Source organism: Symphalangus syndactylus, chromosome 6 (genome assembly GCF_028878055.3).
Source record: "Symphalangus syndactylus isolate Jambi chromosome 6, NHGRI_mSymSyn1-v2.1_pri, whole genome shotgun sequence".
Lineage (NCBI taxonomy): Eukaryota > Metazoa > Chordata > Mammalia > Primates > Hylobatidae > Symphalangus > Symphalangus syndactylus.
Genome location: NC_072428.2, coordinates 30715033 through 30741803, shown reverse-complemented (window position 1 = coordinate 30741803; position 26771 = coordinate 30715033). Strand labels below are relative to the sequence as shown.

The 26771-nt window shown below is 35.8% G+C and overlaps 2 long non-coding RNA genes across 2 annotated transcripts in view; one reads left to right on the top strand and one right to left on the bottom strand.

Moving 5' to 3' along the window:
* Positions 1-3024: 3024 nt before the first annotated feature.
* Positions 3025-26771, top strand: part of LOC134737005 (uncharacterized) — a 147904-nt gene continuing 124157 nt past the window's right edge. The window contains exons 1-2 of the long non-coding RNA XR_010121519.1: positions 3025-3060; positions 8732-8863. This is a non-coding gene — a long non-coding RNA (uncharacterized lncRNA). The remainder of the gene's footprint in view (positions 3061-8731; positions 8864-26771) is intronic.
* Positions 18640-26512, bottom strand: LOC134737000 (uncharacterized). Its single transcript, XR_010121514.1, has 3 exons — positions 26390-26512; positions 24487-24572; positions 18640-21425 (listed from the first exon to the last, which is right to left on the bottom strand). It is a non-coding gene; the product is annotated as an uncharacterized lncRNA (long non-coding RNA).

The following is a 26771-nucleotide window of genomic DNA, read 5'->3' as shown; positions in this document are numbered from 1 at the left end:
ACATCTGACTAATCAGAGGTTCACCATACAAATATGGATTTTTGTGTCACATACTAGATTTACCACAAAATATGTTTTCAGCTAAATCCTAGGAAGCTGCTTTTTGATTATATACTCACAATAAACCACTGCACACTCAATTTTAAGGTACCAGCCATATATATATATAGTATATATATAATATATATAATACATATACTATATATAAAAATATATATATATATAATATATATAAAATACTGCCTATGTAATCAGTATTTTTTGGTAGTTTTCCTTTATATGAAGTCTACCTTGTTATTCCCAATTTGTCTTGCTCCAAGTAAAAAGCAGTGGAATCACAAGCTTCTTAAAAAGAAGGTCTATTCACTCCCCAGTAATGGCAGTATTTTTTTTTATTTTTTCAGCTAGTATTAAAGCAAATTTGCTTTTTTCCTCATTCCTGTACCCTGTCTTTTATGTAGCAAACAGTATGCCAGAATGTGTCACAAAGTCTTCGTATGGGCAACTTATATCCTCTTCGTACCTGAATGTATGATAATATTGAAAATAGTAATGGTCAATTATTAGATGACTGTTATTAGAATGATTGGAATGTAATCATTCTGATAGTCATCTAGTCAGCCTCCATGCAGAATGTCTGTGATATGATCTTTGTAGCAAAGACATTTTTTGGAATTTACTGTTTTCATTTTTTTCTATGCTCTTGTAAATCATAATAAACTTTGATTTTATTTTCTCTTAAAAACAAAAGGTTTTGAATTTGACTTGTATTTGTAATGATTACAGACACCTAGGGACATCTCTTGGGGGTGGTAAGAAGAAGAAACTTGAGCCTTAATCATGAGAAAAGAGATATCAGACCATTAAAGTCTAATCGTCAAATGGCAAAATCATAATTCCATCCAAACATCAAATGTATACATATCAAAGATTTTATTCAAGTTATCAATTTAAAAATGAACAGTAATATGTTACTAACAGTTCAAAGAGCACTTGGAAAGCTAAGTGTATACAGAATTTTTAATTTTTGAAAATTTTTTACTTCAATAGGTTTTGGGGAACAGGTGGTGTTTGGTTACATTCTTTAGTGGTGATTTACGAGATTTTGGTGCACCCCTCACCCAAGCAGTGTACACTTTATCCAGTGGCTTCTTTCATCCCTCAGCCCCCTCCCACCCTTTCCCCAAGTCCCCACAGTCTATTGTAGCGTTCTTATGCCTTTGTGTCTTCATACCTTAGCTCCCTCCTATGAGTGAGAACACACAATGTTTGATTTTCCATTTCTTCACTTAGAATAGTGGTGTTCAGTTCCATCCAAGTTGCTGTGAATGCCATTCTTTCATTCTTTTTTATGACTGAGTAGTATTCCATGGTGTGTGTGTGTGTGTGTGTGTGTGTGTGTGTGTGTGTGTATCACGTTTTCATATACACTCATTCATTGATGGGCATTTGGACTGGTTCCGTATTTTTGTGATTGCTAATTGTGCTGCTAGAAACATTCATGTGCAAGTACACCTTTCGTATAATTACTTCTTATCCTCTGTGTGGATACCCATGAGTGGGGATGCTGGATCAAATGGCAGATCTACTTTTAGTTCTTTAAGGAATCTCCATGCTGTTTTCCATAGTGGTCATACTAGTTTATCTTCTCACAAACAGTATAAAACTCTTCCATTTTCACCACGTCCACTCCAACATCTACTATTTTGGGATTTTTTTAATGGCCATTCTTGCAGGAGTGAGATGGTATTACATTTTGGTTTTGACTTGCATTTCCCTGATAATTAGTAATTTTGAGTACTTTTTCATATGTTTGTTGGCCATTTGTGTACCCTCTTTTGAGAATTGTCTATTCATGTCCTTAGCCTACTTTTTAAAGGGATTGTTTGTTTTTTTCTTGCTGATTAGTTTGAGTTGCTTGTAGACTGTAGATGTTAGTCCTTGGTCAGATGTATAGATTGTGAAGAATTTCTCCCACTCTGGGGGTTATAAATTCTTATTATTTCTTTTGTTGTGCAGAAGCTTTTTAGTTTAATTCAGTCACATCTATTTACCTCTTTTTGTTGCATTTGCTTTTGGGTACTTGCTCATGAAGTCTTTGCCTAAGCCAAGGTCTAAAAGTGTTTTCACAATGTTATCTTCTAGAATTTTTATGGTTTCAGATCTTAGATTTAAGTCTTTGATTCATCCTGAGTTGATTTTTGCGTAAGGTGACAGACGAGTATCCAGTTTCATTCTTCTAAATGTAGCTTTCCAATTATCCCAGCACCAATTGTTGAATAGGGTATCCTTTCCCTACTCTTTGTTTTTGTTTGCTTTGATGAAGATCAGTTGACTGTATTTGGCTTTATTTCTAGGTTCTCTATTCTGTTCCATTGATGTATATGCCTATTTTTATACCAGTACCATGCTGACTATGATATTATAATATAGTTTGAAGTCAGGTAATGTGATGCCTCCAAATTTTCTTTTTTCTGAGTCTTGCATTGGATATGCGTGTTATTTTTGGTTCCATATGCATTTTGGGATTGTTTTTTCTAGTTCTCTGAAGAATGATGGTGGTATTTTGATGGGCATTGCATGGAATTTGTAGATTGCTTTTGGCAGTATGGTCATTTTCACAATATTGATTCTACTCATCAATGTTTTCATTTGTTTGTGTTGTCTATGGTTTCTTTCAGCAGTGTTTTATAGTTTCCCTTGTTGTGGTCTTTCATCTCCTTGGTTAAGTATATTCCTAAGTATTTGGTTTGCAGTTATTATAAAAGGTGTTGTGTTCTTGATTTGATCCTCAGCTTGGCTTCTGTTGGTATATAGCAGAGCTACTAATTGGTGTACATTAATTTTTATATCCTTAAACTTTGCTGTATTTGTTTACCTTTCATCCTCCTAAGTTCTAGGGTCCCTTTGGATGAGTCTTTAGGGTTTTCTACATATACAATTATGTCATAAGGAAACAGCAACAGTTTGACTTCCTCTTTACCAGTTTGAAAGCCCTTTATTTATTTGTCTTGTCTGATTGCTCTGGCTAGGACTTCCAGTACTGATTGCACAGAAGTGGTGAAAGTGTGCATCCTTGTCTTGTTCCATTCATCAAGGGAACTGCTTTCAAATTTTCCCCACTTAGTATAATGTTGGCTGTGGGTTTATCCCATAGACAGCTTTATTACATTAAGGTATGTCGTTTGTATGCCAATTTGGCTGAGCGTTTTAATCATAAAGACATGCTGGATTTTGTCAAATGCTTTTTCCGTGTCTATTGAGATGATCATGTGAATTTTTTAAAAATTCTATTTATATGGTGTATCCCATTTACTGACTTGTGGATGTTAAATCATCCCTATATCCCTGTTATGAAACCCACTTAATAATTGCAGATTATCTTTTTGATATGCTGTTGGATTGTGTTACCTCATATTTTGTTGATAATGTTTGCATCTATGTTCGTCAGGGATATTGGTCTGTCATATTTTTGTTGTTGTTGTTATGGCCTTTCCTAGTTTGGGTATTAGGCTGATACTGGCTTCATAGAATGATATGGGGAGGATTTCTTCTTTTTCTCTCTTGTGGAATAGTGTCAATAAGATTGCTATCAATTCTTCTTTGAATGTCTGATAGAATTCAACTGTGAATCCATCTGATACTGGACTTTTATTTTTGTTAACATTTTAATTACCATTTCTATCTTGCTGCTTGTTATTGGTCTGTTCCGAGTTTCTAGTTCTTCCTGGTTTAATCTAGGAGGGTTGTATGTTTTCAGGAATTTATGCATCTCCTCTAGGTTTTCTAGTTTGTGCACATATAAAGGTGTTCATGGTAGCCTTGAATGATCTCCTGTATTTCTGTGGTATCAGTAGTAATATCTCTCATTTTGTTTCTAACTGAGCTTATTTGGATCTACTCTCTTCTTTTCTTGGCTAATCTCACTGATATTCTATTAATTATATTTATCTTTTCAAAGAACCACCTCTTTATCTTTTGTATTTATTTATTTCAATTTAATTTAGTTCTGCTCTAATCTCGATTACTTTTTTTTACTTCTGCTGTTTTGGGTTTAGTTTGTTCTTATTTCGCTGGTTTTGTCATTATTATCATTCACTTAAAAGAATTTTTCACTTCCGTCTTGCTTTCATTGTTGACCCAAGGATCATTCAGGAACAGGCTATTTAATTTCCATGTATTTGCATGGTTTTGAGGGTTCCTTTTAGAGTTGATTTCCAATTTTATTCTACTCTACTAGGAGAAGACACTTGATAAAATTTGGATTTTCTTAAATTTGTTGAGACTTGGTTTATGGCGTATCATATGGTCTATCTTGGAGAAAGTTTCATGTGCTGATGGATAGAATGTATGTGCTACAATTGTTGGGTAGAATGTTCTGTAAATATCTGTTACATCCATTTGTTCCAAGGTATAGTTTAAGTCCATTGTTTCTTTATTGACTTTCTGTTTTGATGACCTGTCTACCACTGTCAGTGGAGTATTGAAGTCCCCCACTATTATTTTGTTGCTGTCTATCTCATTTCTTAGGTCTAGTAGTAATTGCTTTATAAATTTGAAAGCTCCACTGTTAGGTGCATATATATTGAGGACTGTGATATTTTCCTGCTGGACTGGTCCTTTTATCATTATAAAATGTCCCTCTTTGTATTTTTTAACTGCTGTTGATTTAAAGTTTGTTTCAGCTTATATAGAATAGATACTGCTGCTCACTTTTGGCATCCATTGCATGGAATATTTTTTCCACATCTTTACCTTAAGTTTATGTGAGTCCTTATGTGTCAGGTGAGTCTCTTGAAGACACCAGATACTTGGTTACTGACTTCTTATACACTGCACCATCCTGCATCTTTTGTCGAGCATTTAGGCCATTTATCTCCAATGTTAGTATTTAGATGTGAGTACTAGTCTATTCATCGTGGTATTTGTTGCCTGAATACACTTTTATTTTTTTCATTGTGTTATAGTTTTATAGGACCAATGAGATTTATACTTTAAGGAGATTCTATTTTGGGGTGTTTTGAGGATTTTTTTTAAGATTTAGAGCTCCTTTCAGCAATTTTTGTAGTGCTGGCTTGGTAGTGGTTAATTTTCTCAGCACTTGCTTGCCTAAAAAGGCCATATCTTTCCTTCAATATGAACCTTAGTTTGAGGGAATACAAAATTTTGGGCTGATAATTGTTTGTCTTAGGAGGCTAAAGACAGGACCCTAAACCCTTCTAGCCTGTAGCATTTCCACTGAGAAATCTGCTATTAATCTGATAGTTTTTCTTTTATAGGTTAGCTGATGCTTTGACCCTACAGCTTTTAAGATTATTTCCTTTGTCTTGACTTTCGATAACCTGACAACCTTTTGTGATCAATTTCCCAGGTGTTCTTACAACTTCTGATATTTCAATGTCTAGATCTCTAGCAAGGCTGAGGAAGTTTTCATCAATTATTCCCTCAAATATGTTTTCTAAACTTTTAGATTTCTCTTCTGCCTTGAAAAACCAGTTATTCATAGGTTTGGTCATTTAACATAATCCCAAACTTCTTGGAGGCTTTGTTTATTTTTCTTTATTCTTTTTTTTTCTGCCTTTGTCAGATTGGGTGTATTAGTTCATTTTTACACTGCTAATAAAGACATACCTGATGCTGAGCATTTTTTTTTTTTAAAGAAGTGTATTGCACTCACTCACAGTTCTATGTAGCTGGGGAGGCCTCACAATCATGGTAGATGAAAGGTATGTCTCACATGGTGACAGACAAGAGAAGAGAGTTTGTGCAGGGAAACTCCCCTTTCTAAAACCATGAGATCTCATGAGACTCATTCACTATGACAGGAACAGTGCCACAAAATCTACCCCAATAATTCAATCACCTACCACTGGGTTACTCCCACAACACATGAGAATCGTGGGAGTTACAACTCAAGATGAGATTTGGGTGGGGACACAGCCAAATCATATCATTCCACCCCTGGCCCCTTCCAAATCTCATACCCTCTCATTTCAAAGCCAATCATGCCTTCCCAACAGTCCCCCAAGTCTTAACTCATTTCAGCATTAACTCAAAGTCTAGAGTCCAATGTCTCATCTGAGACAAGGCAAGTCCCTGCCACCTATGAGCCTGTAAAATCAAAAGCAAGTTAGTTACTTCCTAGATACAGTGGTGGTACACACATTGGGTAAATACAACCATTCCAAATGGGAGAAATTGGCCAAAACAAAGGGGCTACAGTCCCCATGCAAATTCAAAAACCAACAGGGCAGTCAAATATTAAAGCTCCAAAATGATCTCATTTGACTCCATATCCCACACCCAGGTCATGCTGATACATGAGGTAGGTTCCCATGGTCTTAGGCAGTTCTGGCCCTGTAAAAGGGGTGTAGCCCTCCTCCTGGCTGCTTTCATGGGCTGGTATTGAGTTTCTGTGGCTTTTCCAGGTGCTTAGTGTAAGCCGTCAATGGATCTATCATTCTGGGATCTGGAGGATGGTGGCTGTCTTCTTACACCTCCACTAGGCAGTGCCCCAGTAGGGGCTCTGTGTAGGGGCTCCAACCTTACATTTCTCTTCCACACTGCCCTAGCAGAGGTTGTCCATGAGGGCCCCACCCCTGCAGCAAACTTCTTCCTGAGCATCCAGGTGTTTCCATACATTCTCTGAAATCTAGGCAGAGGTTTCCAAACCTCAATTCTTCACTTCTTTGCACCTGCAAGCTCAACACCATGTGAAAGCTGCCAAAACGTGGTGCTTCCACCCTCTGAAGAAACAGCCCAAGCTGTACATTGGCCCCTTTTAGTCATGGCTAGAGCAGCTGGGATGCAGGGAACAAAGTCTCTACACTCTACACAGCAGAGGGATCCTGGGCCCAGGCCACAAAACCATTTTTTCCCCCTAAACCTCCAGGTCTGTGATGGGAGTGGCTGCTGCAAAGGCCTCTGGCATGCCCTGAAGACATTTTCTTCATTGTCTTTGTAATTAACTTTTGACTCCTCATTACTTATGCAAATTCCGGTAGCTGGCTTGAATTTCTACTCAGAAAGTGGGATTTTTCTTTTCTATTGCATTGTCAGGCTGCAGATTTTCCAAACTTGTATGCTCTGTTTCTCTTTTAAAACTGAATGCTTTTAACAGCACACAAATCACCTCTAGAATGCATTGCTGCTTAGAAATTTCTTCTGCCAGGTACCCTAAATCATCTCTCTCAAGTTCAAAGTTTCACAAATCTCTAGGACCATGGCAAAATGCCACCAGTCTCTTTGCTAAAACATAAAAAGAGTTAGCTTTGCCGGGCGCAGTGGCTCATGCTTGTAATCCCAGCACTTTGGGAGGCCGAGGCGGGCGGATCACGAGGTCAGGAGATCAAGTCCACGGTGAAACTCCGTCTCTACTAAAAATACAAAAAATTAGCTGGGCATGGTGGCGGGCACCTGTAGTCCCAGCTACTCGGAGAGGCTGAGGCAGGAGAATGGTGTGAACCCGGGAGGTGGAGCTTGCAGTGAGCCGAGATTGAGCCACTGCACTCCAGCCTGGGTGACAGAGTGAGACTCCGCCTCAAAAAAAAAAAAAAAGTGTTACCTTTGCACTAGTTCCCAACAAGTTCCTCATCTCCATCTGAGACCAACTTAGACTGGATTTTATTGTTCATATCATTATCAGCATTTTGGTCAAAGCCATTCAACAAGACTCTAGGAACTTCTAAACTTTTCTACATTTTCCTGTCATCTTCTTCTGAGTCCTCCTAACTGTTCCAATCTCTGCTTGTTACGCAGTTCCAAAGTCGCTTCCACATTTTGGGGTATCTTTTCAGCAGTGCCACACTCTACTGGTACTGTATTAGTCCATTTTCATGCTACTGATAAAGACATTCCCCAAACTGGGCAATTTACACAAGAAAGAGATTTATTGGACTCACAGTTTCAAGTGGTTGGGGAGACCTCACAATCATAGTGGAAGATGGAAGGCATGTCTCACATGGTGGCAGACAAGAGAAGAGAGCTTGTGCAGGGAACCTTTCCTTTTTAAAATCATCAGATCTCATGAGACTCATCGACTAACACAAGAACAGTGCAGGAAAGACCTGCCCACATAATTCAATCACCTTCCACCAGGTTCCTCCCATGACACTGGGAATTGTGGGAGTTACAATTCAAGATGAAGACTTAGGTGGGGACACTGACAAACCATATCATTGGGTTAATTAGAAAGTCTTGTTTTCAAGCTCTGAAGTTGTTCTTCTACTTATTAGACTTTATTTCTGAGACTTTCCTGTGCATTTTGCATTTCTCTAAGTGTGTCCTTCATTTCCAAAAGTTGTGATTGCTTTTTATTTATGCTATCTATTTCACTGGAGATTTTTCGTTTTATATCTTGTATATTTTTAATTTATTTCTTTAAGTTGGACTTCACATTTCTCTGTTGCCTCCTTGAGTGGTTTTATAATCTACCCTCTGAATTCTTTTTCTGGCAATTCAGAGATTTTGTCTTGGTTTGGATCCATTGCTGGTGAGCTAGTGTGATATTTTCAGGGTGTTAAAGAACCTTGTTTTGTCATATTACCAGAACTGTTTTCCAGGTTCCTTCTAATTTGAGTAGACTATGTCAGAGGGAGGGTCTGGGACTCAAGTGCTGCTGTTCAGATTCTTTTGTCCCATGAGGGTGCTCCTGTGATGTGGTACGCTCCCATTTCCCCTAGCGATGGGAATTCCTGAGAGCTGAACTGCAGTGATTATTATCTCTTTACAGGATCTAGCCACCCAGTGTAGCTACTGGGCTCTTGGCTTTTACTGGGGAGTGTCTTTAAAGAGTACTGTGATGTGATCCATCTTCAGATCTCTCAGCTGTGGACACTGGAACCTACTCTTGTGGAGGAAGCAGGTGAGTGAAGTGGACTCTCTGAGGGTCCTTGGTTGCATTTTTTTAAGTGTGCTGGTTTTGTGTTGGTTGACCTGGAACCAGGAGGTGGTGCTTTCAAGAGTGCATCAGCTGTGATTGTATAGGGAGGATACAAGTTTGCCCTAGGGGTTACCTTTGGATAAGTATTCAGGTTTTTCAGGCAGTGGCATGGCCATAGAGCTCCCAAGAGATTATGTCCTTTGTCTTCAGCTACCAGGGCGGGTAGAGAAGGACCATCTGGTGGGGGTAGTTAGCTGTGTCTGAGCTCAGACTCCCACTGGGCAAGACTTGCTGAAGCTGCTCTTGGGGTTGGGGGTGTGGTTCTCAGGCCAATGGAATTATGTACCTGGGGAATTCTGGCTGTCTCTGCTGTGTCACACAGGTTACCAAGGATGTAGGGGAAAGGTGGCAGCCACAGGCCTCACCCAGGTACTGTGCAGCATGCAGCCCAAAACGCTGATCTCACTCTCATTGTGCCCCTGCAACAGCACCAAGTTTATTGCCAGGCAGCCAGTGAACAGGGCTGAGAACTTGCCCCAGGCTACAAGCTTCCTAGCAGAGAAAGCAGCTGACTCACAGTTCCTTGGCTGCCCCAGGGTGCCTGCAGTGGCAATCCACCGCCTTCGAAGGGTCTTTGGATTCTCTCAGCTTTCCTGATATGTTCCTGTGGTAGTTTTTGGAGATAAAGTTTATGACGTCGGTCTCCATGCCCTGCTCTATCCCTCCAGCTTGGAGCTGAAAGACAGTCCTGTCCCCTATCTTGCATTTTTTCCCTTTTATATATAGAAAATGTAACCAAGAAATGGTTTAGGGTGTTGGCTTATGTACAAATGTAGTTTTTGTCCAGCAGAGCCCAAAACCATAATTTGAATGTTATCCATTGTACCAGAAAGGAATTATTTGCATCTCTACTTGACAAAAATTAGCAAGTTTATATTTGTTTTTACAGAATTTTAAAATAGCCCAATCAATATAAATTATATCAAAATTGCAAGCCTAGAATTGCATTGGAAAAATGACAACAAAAAACACCCAATAATCTCTTTGCCTATTTTTAAGTTACAGATAATTTTCCTGACAGGAGGAGGTAATTTTGTGGATCTTAAAGTTTATCTCCATCTAATTCAGTGTAAATTGTGAAGTAATGGGCCAATATCAATTGTGAAAGAGATGACACAGAGACCATTTGCAATGAGCCAGCTGTTCCTTAGATCATTAAAGGATCCAAATTTGGATGATTTCTTGAATATAACATAGGAGTTGCTTCAGGCCCTTCTGTGTCTACAAGAAAGATTAAGTACAACTAGGTAAAAATCAGAGGAGAAATTCTGTTTTCTATTCTTTAAGAAAAAGCTAGACTGCACAAGCGATTCTCATTTTACCGTTAGAGGCTGCTTTCTGAGAAGCCAAATAAATTGGCAACTTGGAGTTGAAACTAACTTGAATATTTACAAAGGGATGGAGAACTAAAGAAAATAAAATGAAAAATCAGATAATGTAACTCATTGTTATTACAATTCAAGAGGCTCCCCAACACTTAAAATTCAAACTCCTCCCCAAGGCTGACATAAAACCCTGCAGAATCTTGCTTCTGGATCTTTTTCTGGCCTCATCTCCCCTCATTTACTGCTCTCATTGCCCTTCAGCCATAGTGGCTGAGTACACACTTTAAAAATATGCTACCACAGTTGCTCCTAAGACAGTTTCACTCTGAACCACACATTTCTTTCTTTTTTTTTTTTTTTATTGTGGTAGAAAACACATAACATGATATGTACCCTTTTAACAAATGTTTAAGTGTATAGTACAGTATCATTAACTATAGTCACAGTGTTGTTTGACACATCTTTAGAATTTTTTGTTTTACGTAATTTACTAAAGCATGATTAATATAAAAAAAGTCCATATTTCATTTAAACAGAAAGAATCAATAATAAGTATTTTAGGTAATGGATATATTAATTAGCTTAATTCAATAATTCCACAGTATGTACATATAGCATCACTTTGTGCCCCATAAATACAGTCATAATTTGTCAATATCCAATTTTTTAAAGCTGTACATTTTTCATGTATACAACTTGATGAGTTTGGAGATAAGTATACACCTGTGAAACCATGACTACAATCTATGCCATAAAGCTCTCCATCATCTGTAAAAGTTTCCACCTGTCCTTTTTATTATTATTAATTATTACTGATAAGAATGGTTAGCATAAGGTCTCCCATCTTAGCAAATTTTTAAGTATATAATACATTATTGTTAACTATACCTCAAAGGGTACAAAGTTTCAGTTATACAAGACAGATAAGTCCTAGAGACCTACAACTTTTTCTTCTTGCACGATTGATACTCAGTAATCATTGAACCAGCAGCTCCTCATTTCCCCTTCCCCTCATCTTATAATCACCATTCTACTTTGTTGACTACTTAGGTTATTCATGTAAGGGAAATCATGAAGTGTTTTTGAAACTGGCTTATTTCACTTAACATAATTTCCTCAAGTTTCAGCTATGCTTTCATAAATGGCAGAATTTTCTTTTTTTGTGGAGCCTAATAATATTCCATTGTATGTATCTACCACACTTTCTTCATTCATTTATCCATCGATGGACATTTAAGTTGTTTCCATATCTTGACTATCCTGCACAATGCTGCAATGAACATAAGGCTGCAGATATTTTGTTGAGATTCTGATTTCAATCCTTTGGATAAATACCCAGAAGTGAGGTAGATGGATCATACAGTAGTTCTAGAAAACCTCAATACTGTTTCCTAACAGCTGCATTATTTTGCATTCCTACCAACACTGCACAAGGGTTACAATGGCTCACATCCCTATCAACAGTTGTTATTTTCTGGGCTTTTTAGAGAATCGTCATTCTAACAGGTGTGAGGCAATATTTCGTTTTTTGACTTACATTTCCATAATGATTCATGACAGTTGGACTTTTTTTTAATACCTGTGGGTTATTTTTATGTCTTTTGGGGGGAAACATCTATCCAAGTCCTTTACCCTTTGTTTATTTATTTATTTATGTATTTAATTTACTACTAACCTATAGGAATTTTTTGTATATTTTGCATATTAACTTCTAATCAGATATATAATATGGCATGTCTTTTTGCTTCACTTCCTTCATTTGTATAGAAGGGGTAGTGATATTACTTACTGCATGGTGTTATTGAAGGTTTGAATTCATTAATATTCATAATATGCTTAGAAATGTGTTTGCTCAACAATCAATAGTACACAACATTAACAGGATAAAGAATAAAGATCACATAGAGAAAAAGCATTTAACACAATTTAACAGCTTTTCATGATAAAAAACACAAATTCATGATAGAAGGAAATTATCTCAACATAATAAAAGTCATATATGAAAAGTTCATAGCTTATATCATACTCAGTGGTGAGAATGAGAAGCTTTTCCTATAAGATCAAGGAGCTTTGTCTGATGCTTTTACACTTGCAGATCTTCCTGCCTGTAATGCTTCTCCTCTAGAGAATTACATAACTTATTTCCCCAGTTTATTCAAGCCATGACTCCTTTGTCACCTTAGGGAGGCTTTCCTACTGAGCCTCATACAAATGCAAACGACCTACATGCCTGTCTCCCTCACTCCTTTTGAATTCTGTGATTATTCTTCTAAATTAGTAAAGTGTAGATTCAGATTCAGACAAAAACAGTTTATAGAACAAACCCTCAAGTGGCACTTAGTATGTGCGAGGTATTGTTCTAAATGGTTTCCACATAGCAAATTACTTAATCCTCACATCAACTATGATATAGTTTCTAATATCACATTTTCTGATGCTGAAACTGTGTCACAAAGAGGCTCAGGCACTTGGCCATTAGGCAGGGATTATTCTAATATCTAAATGCTAATATGAATCAATGCAGTTGATATTCAAACACAGTTTGACCCAAGAATCCAAGCTTTTAACCACTAGATTATATTTCATTTTTTAAAAAAGTGTACAGGTTGCCTTGATTTTGACCATTGAACATTAAAGACTTAAATGTTAGACCTAAAACCATAAAAACCCGAGAAGAAAACCTAGGCAATACCATTCAGGACATAGGCATGGGCAAGGACTTCATGTCTAAAACACCAAAAGCAATGGCAACAAAAGCCCAAATTGACAAATGAGATCTAATTAAACTAAAGAGCTTCTGTACAGCAAAAGAAACTACCATCAGAGTGAATAGGCAAACTATAAAATGGGAGAAAATTTTTGCAATCTACTCATCTGACAAAGGGCTAATATCCAGAATCTACAAAGAACTCAAACAAACTTACAAGAAAAAAACAACCCCATCAAAAATCTGGTGAAGTATATGAACAGACACTACTCAAAAGAAGACATTTATGCAGCCAAAACACACATGAAAAAATAGTCATCATCACTGGCCATCAGAGAAATGCAAAATCAAAACCACCACAAGATACCATCTCACACCAGTTAGAATGGCCATCATTAAAAAGTCAGGAAACAACAGGTCCTGGAGAGGATGTGGAGAAATAGGAACACTTTTACACTGTTGGTGGGACTGTAAACTAGTTCAAACATTGTGGAAGACAGTGTGGCGATTCCTCCAGAATCTAGAACTAGAAATACCATTTGACCCAGCCATCCATTACTTGGTATATACCCAAAGGATTATAAATCATGCCGCTATAAAGGCACATGCACACATATGTTTACTGCGGCACTATTCACAATAGCAAAGACTTGAAACCAACCCAAATGTCCATCAATGATATACTGGATTAAGAAAATGTGGCACATATACACCATGGAATACTGTGCAGCCATAAAAAAGGATGAGTTCATGTCCTTTGTAGGGACATGGATGAAGCTGGAAACCATCATTCTCAGCAAACTATTGCAAAAACAAAAAACCAAACACCACATGTTCTGACTCATAGGTGGGAATTGAACAATGAGAGCACTTGGACATAGGAAGGGGAACTTCACACACCAGGGCCTGTCGTGGGGTTGGGGGGAGAAGGGAAGGACAGCATTAGGAGATATACCTAATGTAAATGACGAGTTAATGGGTGCAGCACACCAACATGGCACATGTATATATATGTAACAAACTTGCACGTGTGCACATGTACCCTAGAACTTAAAGTCTAACAGTAAAAAAAAAAAATGTACAGGTTGCCTTGATTTTGACCATTGTTTTGTAAGTCAAAGCTTAATTAAGAATGAATTTTAGTGAATCAGTTTAATCCATAGCCATTTTATTCACTGTAAATAATATTGATATTTTATTTTTTTCCTTTAAAAATTGCCATTTTGTAACCCAGAGACTCATGCAGCCTGTGTATTAATCATGACATATACATGTTAAACTTGTCTGAAACAGACGTTTGTCCCTGACCTCCTAGATACCCTCATATACTAAGATGTAACAAATGAGTATTTGGTCAAATATAGTCTCAGTGATCCTGAGAGCTTGCTTTCTTTGAGGCGAGGTGGCATTTTTTTAGTATAGAGAGACAAAATATCAAAATTAATTATTAATCCATGAAATACCAACACCAACCTCTACCAATCAACATTATTAATCTTTGAACTGTCAATATCCATCTGTCCTCCATATTAATGTTTGATTCAATTCTATTTTTAATTACAGCAGATACTATTATACAGAATTTAATTGAAATGTGTAAACAAATAACATGAAAATAGCCATGAAAATTTGTAATCTTGAAATTGGGGATCAACAGAAGAAAATCCAAGTTAAAGGACTTTAATGTTGAGTTCTGGAAGTGGCAGAAAACAATTTTAAAAAATGCGGCTGGGCGCGGTGGCTCACGCTTGTAATCCCAGCACTTTGGGAGGCCGAGGCGGGCGGATCACGAGGTCAGGAGATCGAGACCACGGTGAAACCCCGTCTCTACTAAAAATATAAAAAAATTAGCCAGGCGTGGTGGCGGGCGCCTGTAGTCCCAGCTACTCGGAGAGGCTGAGGCAGGAGAATGGCGTGAACCCGGGAGGCGGAGCTTGCAGTGAGCCGAGATTGTGCCACTGCACTCCAGCCTGGGCGACAGAGCGAGACTCTGTCTCAAAAAAAAAAAAAAAAAATACAGTCTTCACTGAATAAAATAATTTAAAATAAAATCAATCAACATCATAATAAAAATATATGTTTTCGTGTATAATGAATAGTCATAAAGAAACCTGACATAGATTAGCTATTCTTTTTGCTTCAAAGACATGCAGAATATAATGATAAACTTTTTTCAGTGCCTTAAACTCGTGGTAGGTGCTAAATAATGATAAAATGAATTAATAAAAGGTTAGTTAACAAAGGCGGTAATTTTCTCCTTTTGTCTTTCTTGAGGTCAATTATTGACTCTTAAACAGAAACTGAATATAAATCACCAGACTACAGTATTATAGATTTCATTTATTCTCTTTATTTCTATTCATTTAAAAGAGATTCAATTACATAAACAGATTTTCAAGATGTAAAGCTAGTTATGGGAAATAAAGGAACTAGGAGTATACAGAATTTTCTGTTGTTTTATTACTTATAAAGAGGGATTAGGCGCATGGGCTAAATGAGATACCAAACAAACATGGACCAGATACTGAAAAAATAGACCTCTTTTGAATGAGGGCTAAACTGGGAAGATAATTTAGCTAGTCTTTCTTGACAATGTTCCATTCATCCAGAGAATACTTGTTGTTAAATATAGAAAGGGTTTAATTAAAAATCCTGTGGAAGAATCTTTTTTTTTAATTTCTTTCAGATCTCTCTCACAATCTTAAAATGATTAAGTTAATTAATTGGAGTAGCATGCTCTTATGTGAATCATTGTCTCCAAAACTCAAACAGACACAATGAGTATTGCATTTCTTATTACTGGCAAAGTGTGAAAAGTGATACAGATCATCTTCATTTTGTAGGTAATGATTCAACATGCCCCAAATAATGTGTCCTCCAGGAAATATAATAAATTTGAGTGAACTTTGTGTATGGAAAGTAGAGTCCAACTCACCAACTCAGTTTGTGTGGTGATGTGGTGGGGAAATAAGGAAATGTCATTTCAGCAACAAAGAAGACTTATTTAAACATACCATTCATAGTTATGCTATGATCTTTTCCAATTATATCTAGTATTTATGAATCCTTGCTAAGAAATTGTGTTCTGTTATTATGAGCTTGGTAAAAATATAGATATGGATTTGAACAAGTGGTGTTTGGGTTACATACAAGCAAAACGTTTCATTTTGTGCTTCAATTATGAATAAGTTGTTCATTAACTAAGAAGAATCACTCTCAGGGCCTTCAGGGCATATATTTCCTACCAATGGAAAAGGTTGTCAGAACATTTTGATAATAAAAGAGCAGATGATAAAACAATCCTAATAACCACTTATTCCCCTTATGCCTTTAAATCAACTTAGTTTAAGGAGGTGGATCAATGTCTGTTAGGACAGGGAACAATAAACATTGAATAAATTTTCCTGTATGAATAAATTTCGAGGAATATGTCTTGCCATATATGTATGAGAAAAATATATATATACATTTCTATTTATATGTATATTTTTCTTTCTACTTTTATTTCTGTATACCTTTCTCATGCCTTTTACCTTTTTCTCTTCTTCTGTATTCATTTCAATGTTTCATACTTTCACACAGTATGAGGCACTCTACTGAGCAAATTATGTAACTAGTGTGTGAATGCAGGTTAAAAAGCAGAGGCAGGTTTATGGATACAGGGCAAAAGTCTGGTCACCAAACTTTAGTAGACTTCAATTCATTGAGAGTTGACTTATGCCAGATACTGTGCTGGAAAATAATAAAGGAAAGCCTGTGTTCTAGCTGAATATGTGTTTTACAGGATTCTCCATATTCCCATGTGCCTGTGTTCAATGAAATTTTCTTCCATGGGATACTGATACCCATTTCCTAAGTTGTTATTCAGGCATCATTTATCCCGGAGGCCTTGTCTAGTTCCATCAGTCTATGTTAGATTACCCTACCATAAGCTTATTTGTAATTTATTTACTTGTTAATACCATATATCTTACTTTTGATCTACTCTTATGTGAGAAAAAAAATCTCTTCATATGCCTCTATGCTACCTGAGTCTGTATTTTCATAGGTGTCTCAGAGCAGATTGTTTTCCTACACTCAGAGTTTTTTTTTTTTTTTTTTTTTTTTTTGTGGTAAAGGTGCTTTTATTACTCTGGTAAAACTGTATATGGAAATTTTTAGCATAAGCAAATAATAAATTCATTTAATATAAGGAAGATATTTTCTTCTCTCATTAATACATAATCATGATTTCTAAATATTAACCACATTTATACTGTATTAAAGTAATGCATAAAATATTTGTATGCAATTTTGAAATTGTGGGATTACCATTAAGAATAAATATAAATCTATGTTAATCCTGGGGGGGATTTTTTAGTATTTTACATTGAAAAGAACATTGATTATTATATAAAAATCTATGTTCCTACCAAAAGCCTAAAAAATAGTATAGTAGAGGAATAATTAAAGCCTACTCCTCTTCTCAACTTGAACTATAATGAGAATTTTTGTTTTGCTTTGTTTCATATTCCTCTCTAGGATCATGGATTAAAACTTACTACTCTGAGCCATGGTCCTCAGATTGAGCAATTTTGTAAGCATCTAACCAAAAATTTGACATGTGTTAATAAAACATTCTACTACAATACAAGTCCATTATACAACCATTAAACAGACTTCATGAATAGAGTATTATAAATACTAGTTAAGATTAATCAAAATTAGGAAATACTATACATTTAATGTGAACATAAATGCATTACTATAAAGTATTTTGGAAAGTGTAATGGTGAATTAAAATTTCTCTTATACAACATTTTCTTTTGTTTCATATTTGAGGAGCCTTTTTTTTTTCTTCTGCTTTGAGATAGTACTTCCTTCTTAAGTGTGTGAGTATAGGAAGCAAAATAGTAGTAAGCTATATTGATAGTATGTAAAATAAATACAGGAAAGTTTTACATTTCATTTGTTAGATTCCTGCCAAGTATTTTAAGTGCAGGGTATATAAAAATAATGTTTTAAGTTATGAAAAACACCTTGATATTGGCTCATTTAATTACACTGTAAATTCTTCTCTGAAGGCAAGTATGGTATTTTATATTTTCTTTTTTTTTTAGTTATACTTTAAGTTCTGGGGTACATGTGCAGAACGTGCAGGTTTGTTACGTAGGTACACATGTGCCATGGTGGTTTGCTGTGCCCATCAACCCATCATCTACATTAGGTATTTCTCCTAATGATACCCCTCCCCTAATTCCCACCCCCCAACAGGCCCCAGTGTGTGATGTTCCCCTCCCTGTGTCCATGTGTTCTCCTTGTTCAACTCCCACTCATGAGTGAGAACATGCAGTGTTTGGTTTTCTGTTCTTGTGTTAGTTTGCTGATAATGATGGTTTCCAGCTTCAGCCATGTCCCTGCAAAGGACATGAACTCATCCTTTTTTATGGCTACGTAGTATTCCATGGTGTACATGTGCCACATTTTCTTTATCGAGTCTATCATGGATGGGCATTTGGGTTGGTTCCAAGTCTTTGCTATTGTTAATAGTGCTGCAATAAACATACGTGTGCATGTGTCTTTATGGTAGAATGATTTATAATCCTTTGCCTATATACCCATTAATGGAATTGCTGGATCAAAAGGTATTTCTGGACCTAGATCCTTGATAAGTCACCACACTGTCTTCCACAATGATTGAACTAATTTACACTCCCACCAACCGTGTAAAAGCGTTCCTATTTCTCCACATCCTCTCCAGCATCTGTTGTTTCCTGAATGTTTAATGATCGCCATTCTAACTGGCATGAGATGGTATCTCATTGTGGTTTTGATTTGTGTTTCTCTAATGACCAGTGATGATGAGCATTTTTTCATATGTTTGTTGGCTGCATAAATGTCTTCTTTTGAGAAGTTGTTCATATCCTTTGCCCACATTTTGATGGGGTTGTTTGTTTTTTCTTGTAAATTTGTTTAAGTTCTTTGTAGATTCTGGATATTGGCTCTTTGTCAGGTGGATAGATTGCACAATTTTTCTCCAATTCTGTTCACTCTGATGATAGTTTGTTGTTGTTGTTGTGCTGAAGCTCTTTAGTTTAATTAGATTCCATTTGTCAATTCTGGCTTTTGTTGCCATTGCTTTTGGTGTTTTAGTCATGAGGTATTTGCCCATACCTATTGACAGAATGGTATTGCTTAGGTTTTCTTCTAGGGTTTTTATGGTTTTAGGTCTAACATTTAAGTCTTTAATCCATCATGAGTTAATTTTTTGTAAGGTGTATGTAAGGGGTCCAGTTTCAGTTTTCTGCATATGGCTAGCCAATTTTCCCAACACCATTTATTAAATAGGGAATCCTTTCCCATTGCTTGTTTTTGTCAGGTTTGTCAAAAATCAGACGGTTGTAGATGTGTGGTGTTATTTCTGAGGCCTCTGTTCTGTTCCATTAGTCTATGTATCTGTTTTGGTACCAGTACCATGCTCTTTTCGTTATTGTAGCCTTGTAGTATTAAAGTCAGGTAGCATGATGCCTCCAGCTTTGTTCTTTTTCCTTAGGATTGTGTTGGCTATGCATGCTCCTTTTTGGTTCCATATGAAATTTAAAGTTGTTTTTTCTAATTTTGTGAAGAAAGTCAATGGTAGCTTGATGGGGATAGCATTGAATCTACAAATTACTTTGGGCAGTATGGCCATTTTCACAATATTGATTCTTCCTATCCATGAACATGAAATGTTTTTCAATTTATTTGTGTCCTCTCTTATTTCCTTTAGTAGTGGTTTGTAGTTCTCCTTAAGGAGGTCCTTCACATCCCTTGTAAGTTGTATCCCTAGGTATTTTATTCTCTTTGTAGCAATTGTGAATGGGAGTTCACTCATGATTAGGCTTCCTGTTTGTCTGTTATTGGGTGTATAGGAATGCCTGTGATTTTTGCATATTGATTTTGTATCCTGAGACTTTGCTGAAGTTGCTTATATTACATTTTCTTTGAAAATATGTTTATTTGAGATTTTCCTCAAAATATTTTCCTCTTTAACAAGTCTTTGTTTTAGTAAGTAAGTTTGGACTACTATAACAAAATACCATAAAGTGGGTGGCTTATAAACAACAGAAATTTATCTCTGACAGTCTAGAGGCTAGGAAGTCCAAGATCAAGTTGTTGGCAGATTCTGTGTCTGGTGAGAGTCAACTTCCTGGTTAGTTGACAGCACCTTCTTGACTTTGTCTTCATATGGAAGAAGGAAAGATGGGTCTCTCTTGAGCTTCGTTTATAAGGACACTAATCCCATTACCAAAGGTCTGCCCTCATGACCTAATCATCTCCCAAACGCCCCCTCTCCTGATATCGTCATCTTGGGGACTACAATTTTAACATATAAATTGTGGATAGCACACACATTCAGACTATGGCAAAGTTTACAGATTTGTCATATGAGTCATGGCCTTAAATTAACAGAATGTAATTGAATAAAACACAAAAGCAAGTAAATCTACTATATCAAGAGTCCAATCTATTTTTTTAACTTAACATGTTTTTGAAGATATTTTTTATAACTACATTACACTTAGAATTACTCTGTGCCTATTTTGAGTGATGTCTTTTTCATTCAGGGTCACAGGTCAGTTCATACAGAGGTAAGGGATCTACAATGTCAGAAAGAAAGTGAAATAATCTCACATTTCAACAACTCTGAATGGCCTGTTCTAATTCACTTGGCCCATTTAATCCCTTAGGAAAAATAAATGATAGCAATAAGACTGTTTTTTAATGACTATATGTTTGCAGAAGGTGAGAAAGTAGCAGGGAAGACAAAACTGAATAATTTTTCCAAACTATAAACTGTAGAATAGTAATACTGTCTATAAGGCCCTCGCAAAGTTCTGGGGCATCTTCTTGATGTTTGCAGATAGACATCTCCATGATTTGTAGTGTTTTCATGTTGGTATGCAATGTATGCGACATCAACCTTCCATTCACGTAGTGATTCCTTTAATACCTTCCTTAAGTAACTAACTCTCCTCCATCCTGCTCCTGTGCTAGGCTCCTATAACTCCTATGGCACCCACTGTAAAGCAAGGAGTTAGATGTTGCTGCCAGAGGACAAATAAAATCAGAACCGATTTTATCCTTTGGTTTTGTGTTTAATTTCACCTAAATCAATGGTTTTAGTCTCCTTTGCCCTTACACACTGGACAAAGTTTAAAATATAAAGTTGTTCCATATTTTAAATTTTGCTTACATAATTAATCTGTAACAATCAAAATCTCCTATCAGGTCACTTCCCTCTGCTTTTCCTAATCTGTAGTATGTGGGGTTTTGTTTGTTTTGTTTCGTTGCTTTTTTCCAGGCTGTCTACTATCCTGGAAATTTATAAGACTCTATTAGTGCAGCTTTCTCACAGCTCCTGTTCTTCTAATCCAGCAAGGCGCCCATTGCCACTCCCGACTATATCTCATGGGCACAAGAAGCTGAATTTCTGACAGGTTGGAGCAGAGGGTAAAAGAGAAAAATAAGTAAGTAATTGATTGGAGCTAAGTGAAACAGAAAAATTGAGCAAGGAAAGGGAATAGAAATTTGAAAGAAGCCACAGATGTATTTGTAGGAGGAATAATGTAGATACTTGGGAGAGGAATATGTTTAATGTATTTGAGAAAAAGCAAGGAGTGCCCTATGGTATGGTTTGTGGAGGGAGAGTGATAACATTTGATGTCAGTGAGATCTTGGCGATGATACCATGGAGGGCCATTCAGGCCATTAGAGCTTTTTAAATTCCCTTTGAACACGCCATTGAAATATTCTGAACCAAGAGTGATGTGAGTTGTATTCTAAAGCAGTAACTTCAATGGATGTATTGAGAAAAGACTAATAAGAAACATGTAAAAATGGAGAGAACAGTTAGAAGGCTATTATAATAATCCAGGTGAAATAGATCAGAGAATTGGACTAAGCCAATAAGAAGGTCATTTACAAACTTTTTTCATTATTATTATTTTATTATTTTATTTTTAAGAGATGGTATCTCAGGCAGCTGCCAAGGCAAGTCAGTTGCAGGTGATCCAGTAGCTGTTGCAGGCAGAGGTGATGGAGGCCCACAAGCCAAATAAACAGAGGCTGACCTAGGCCAAAGAAGCTAAGGCTGAAATTGAACAGTACCTCCTGCAGAGGGAGAAAGAGTTCAAGGCCAAGAAACCCATGCACTGGGATCATAGGGCAGTTGCAGCACTGAAGTGGAGGAGACCTAGGAGAAGATGATCATCTTCCAGATCTACTTCAGGCAGAACAGGGATGAAGTCTTGGGTCACTTGTTGGCCTTTGAGACATCTAGCCAAAAATCCATGAAATCTACTCCATGAATGGATAAGAGAAGAAAGAAAGATGCATCTCTTCCATAGATTGTCGTTTTAGATGTCCTCATGGAATATGATGCTTCAGCGCAGCTTGAGTTTTATTCTTATGAAAAGGCATTAAATTATTTCTGTATTTTATAGTAGGTCCCATCAATCTTCGAAGTGTATCGAATCTAGCCTCCGTACAGACTTAGAACTCATTTAGAGATTTAATCTTTTTTTTTTTTTGAGCCTTGCTCTGTTGCCCAGGCTGGAGTGCAGTGACGCAATCTCAGCTCACTGTAACCCCCACCTCATGGGTTCAAGCAATTCTCCTGCCTCAGCCTCCTGAGTAGCTGAGATTACAGGCACACACCACAATGTCCAGCTAATTTTTTTTTTTTTTTTTTTTTTTTTTTTTTTTGTATTTTTAGTAGAGAGAGGGTTTCACCATGTTGGCCAGGCTGGTTTTGAACTCTTGACCTCAAGTGATCCACCCATCTCAAAGTGCTGAGATTACAGGTGTGAGCAACTGCTCCCAGCAAGATTTAGTCTTTTTAGCTCTTGTTTCTTAGAAATTTAATGGGTATATGTTGTCTGTTTTCCTGTGCCTTTTGGCTCAAGCAACATACATAATGATGTTGACTTTCTCTTTCTTAGATTTAATAAAAGGAATTCTTTGAAGAAAGAAAGATTTTTTTTCTCTCTAATGCTTTCTTGAAGGTCAAGAACTTTATCTATGTAAAACTAGTAAATAGGTTTTTGTAACCTGTGTGAAGCAGCAGCCAGCGTTAAAGTTGTCCATTCCTACTAATGGCTAGAACAATGAATACTAATATGATTGGGCTGCTTTTAATTTCTCTTAATCAAAACTATTAGATGATAGAATTCAAGAACTTGTTACATGTTATTTGTGTACTCATCATCATTCAACAGTCAAAACTCTGTCATGCAAAAAAAAGACAGACAGATGGGATCTCAGGGTCTCATTCTATCAATCACCCAGGCTGGAGTGTGATGGCAGAATCATAATTCACTGCAGCTTCCATCTCCTGGGCACAAGCAATCTCTTCCTTCCTCAGCCTCCTGAGTCACTAGGATTGCAGGCACAGGGCACCATGTCTAATTTATAAGTATTTTAAAAAGTATCTTCTGTTATGTAATATTTATCTTGACTTTATGAATCAAGGTTTTAAGTGTACCTATAAGGTCATTTTGGTCAATATGTTAAGTAAACATTCAAAACTTATTAAAAAAAAATGCTAGCTGTCAAAGTAGTAAATTTTATAGGGGAATAGTGTCTTTCTTCAAACGAGTTTTGAACATTGTTTTTTGTTTGTTTCCATAAAATACTAATTTATAAAGTTTATTTAATTCAAGATTATATTTTATGTTGTAACATTGTGTTATATGTGACAGATATATCACAAATTAGTTCATACAAAAAAGGGGCAAGGATATCGACATACATAATATAAATTTCCAGGGAGAGAACCAACTTCAAGCTCAGTTGAATTCAAAGTAGCAAGGATGTCATGAAATTTTTATTTTCAAGTTTGTACTTATGCTTCTTTACATTTTTTTCTCTGTCAACTTCTTTCTCAAGTGCACTTATCTAGAGTTGTGACAAAGATGTCTACTACCTCTTACTTCTCACTACCTTTATAAGCAAGGTAAAAGTGAGTACTTCTTCCTCAACAATTCTAGCCAAATTTCTAGAATCAATTTAGATCATCCTGGTTTCACAATCACTACGGAATAATAATATAACTATAGAGATATAATTCTTATTGACCAGTTCTAGATCAACTTCAACATCAAGCAGATTGGGGGAAGGCTCAATCTCAGCAAAACCAAATAAACTGAAAAGTAGATCCCGAAATTAATGCTGCATATGTACTAAACTAATGTCAGTTATAGATGCCTGTTACTGAGCAAATGAGATTGCTGAACAGTGCACATAGAAGACAATACTGTAGCACTAGCTGTGGAGAAGAGAAGACAGAGGTTTCATTGTGAGACTGGCCAGCAGGGAGACAGGAGATATGGCTCAAATCTGTCTCCCTGATTTTGGGTCTAGCACAAGTTTTAAGGGGTCAGAGGGCAAGGGAAAGTATTTAGAAATGTTGGCTTGGGTGGATGTGATTGGAAGGCTTCAAATTTGATCATTTACGGTAAAGTGTGTTGAGGTGAATTTCTTGGGGAGGTTACCTTGTTTCTGGATGTCGTTAGATGTCAAAGCTTTTTCTATTGTACATGCCCAGGCCACAAGACTTGCAATTTTGGCTCTGTTATACCTACAAGAGAAGATAACTTGACATTCTTTTACCAATAAAGTGTGGCCAGTTTTGGTTGGTGCTGTGATTGCACACATTAATTTTATATGCAAGGAAGCAGAGGCCCAGAAAGATGAAGAAATTTGCCTTAGATCACAAAGTGAGTTTACTTACGGAAGCTAGATGACCTCATTACATTTATGCCATTAAGCTTTTCATTATCCCAGAGATTTTTTTTAAACACCTAATATCACAATAAAACCATTCAGTTTTGGAAGGAAACTTAATAATTTATGATCAATGCTTTTAGAACAATTAAAAGTCACTTAAAAAAAGAGTAAGATTATGTTTGATCTCAATATTCAGTAGGAATATTATGTTTGACTTATGTTTGATTCAATACTCAAAATAGAAGGAAATTACTTTAAAAATATTTTTGTCTTAAAAATCATCTGAAATTTATTTCAAAAACATTTATTAGAAAGTATGTTTATAAATATGTAACCATAAATCATTGTCATTAAACACAGTCTTATCCCCAAATTACTTTATTCTTTCTATTTATATGCATCTAAGTGTCAACACTATTGAGTTACACATACATGATTTACTTTTTACAGATATTTTAAAAACTTGCATGAGTAAGACTGTCCCCAAATCTAAAACTCTAATAAGGATAACTTTGTAAAAAATTATAGAATGATCTTATCTGCGTGAAATCTTAAATATTATCAAATAGTATATATAGTTCATCAGCAATATTTAAAAAGTAAGTATTTTAACAGACTTAAAGGAAAGAAAAAGCAATATTTAAAAAGTAAGTATTTTAACAGACTTAAAGGAAAGAAAAAGCAAATCATGTTCCTGGAAGAGATGGTTCAATATTGATGTTTGTTAATTTCTTCAGCTTTCTTAATCAACATAAGGCAGTACAAATTCAATCAGAAGAATATTTTATTAATTGAATAACAAAACATAAAATCAAATTGAAAAACAGATTAAAAAGAAGCTGAAAAATGAAAACTAAAACAAAATTTTAAAAAATACACTAGCCTCAATATAATTTTTAACTAAAGAATAGAGAAGTGGCAAAACAATTTGTTGATGATACTAAAAGAAGTATAGATGTATGTATTAGGATACAGATACTTGAAATACCCAAATTAACATGGAAAATTAACAGAAAATTGGTAAAAAGAATAAAAACTCTAAAAAGGAAAAAATGTAATAACTGTTCTAGTGTAGCTGGAAAAGGTGGGGAAAGTAATTTAGTAATTTAGAGCTACCATTTCTGCCCCATTCAAAAGAAGATTTAGGTGGGTTGAAGAATAAATATTTTTAACATATAGAGACAGTTATTCAAAGTGGATAGATGACAGGTAGATAGCTGTAAAGATATTCTACAGCAGAATTTTTAAAATTGAAATATCGTATACTAGCCCTAACTGGTGCTACAGAATGAAAAAATCACCGGGGAAATGCTTTGAAAATACTACTATAACTCTCAGAAACTCACAGTGTACTATAACATACTAAAGCAGAGGAGAGTACAAATACAAATACTTAATTTTGTTTATCCTCTCCCAACATATTTATAGTACACTTTTTCATAACATTTAACTTGTTTTGTTGCAAGTATCAAGTAAAACAATATTAAACTAGAAGTACAATCACAGTTATTGAAAAAAATCAAAACAACACTTAGTAGATTTGAACATTAATGCATACGAATTTTGGGGAACGTAAAAGATTTTAATTCAAAATAAACTTCATGGAGTTAATAGCCATGACTTTTTGTTCAATATAAATATCTAGAATATAGCTTACTTAATACTCACTATCTGTTGAATGAATCCAAATAGTTAACCATCAAACCATTGACAAGAGAAATGAATTTTTTCATTTATTTAAAACTACAGAAGTTCTGCTGATATTAATATATGGACAGAATATACTAACAGAATATAAAACTTTGCAAAGCCTACAATAGGGAAATAAAAGGCATAAATAATTAATACAAGATATAGTAATACAAAATAAACAAATATATAAAGCAAGGTTCAACCACTCTAAGAATTTAAAAAATTTTTTAAAGTTTTAAATGAAGTACTATTTTCCATACAGTATTTTAGAAAAATAATAAATAACTGTGAAATTAAAGTAAAACTGATATATTCATACATGGCATATGACATACTAATCATTTAGACACCAACACAT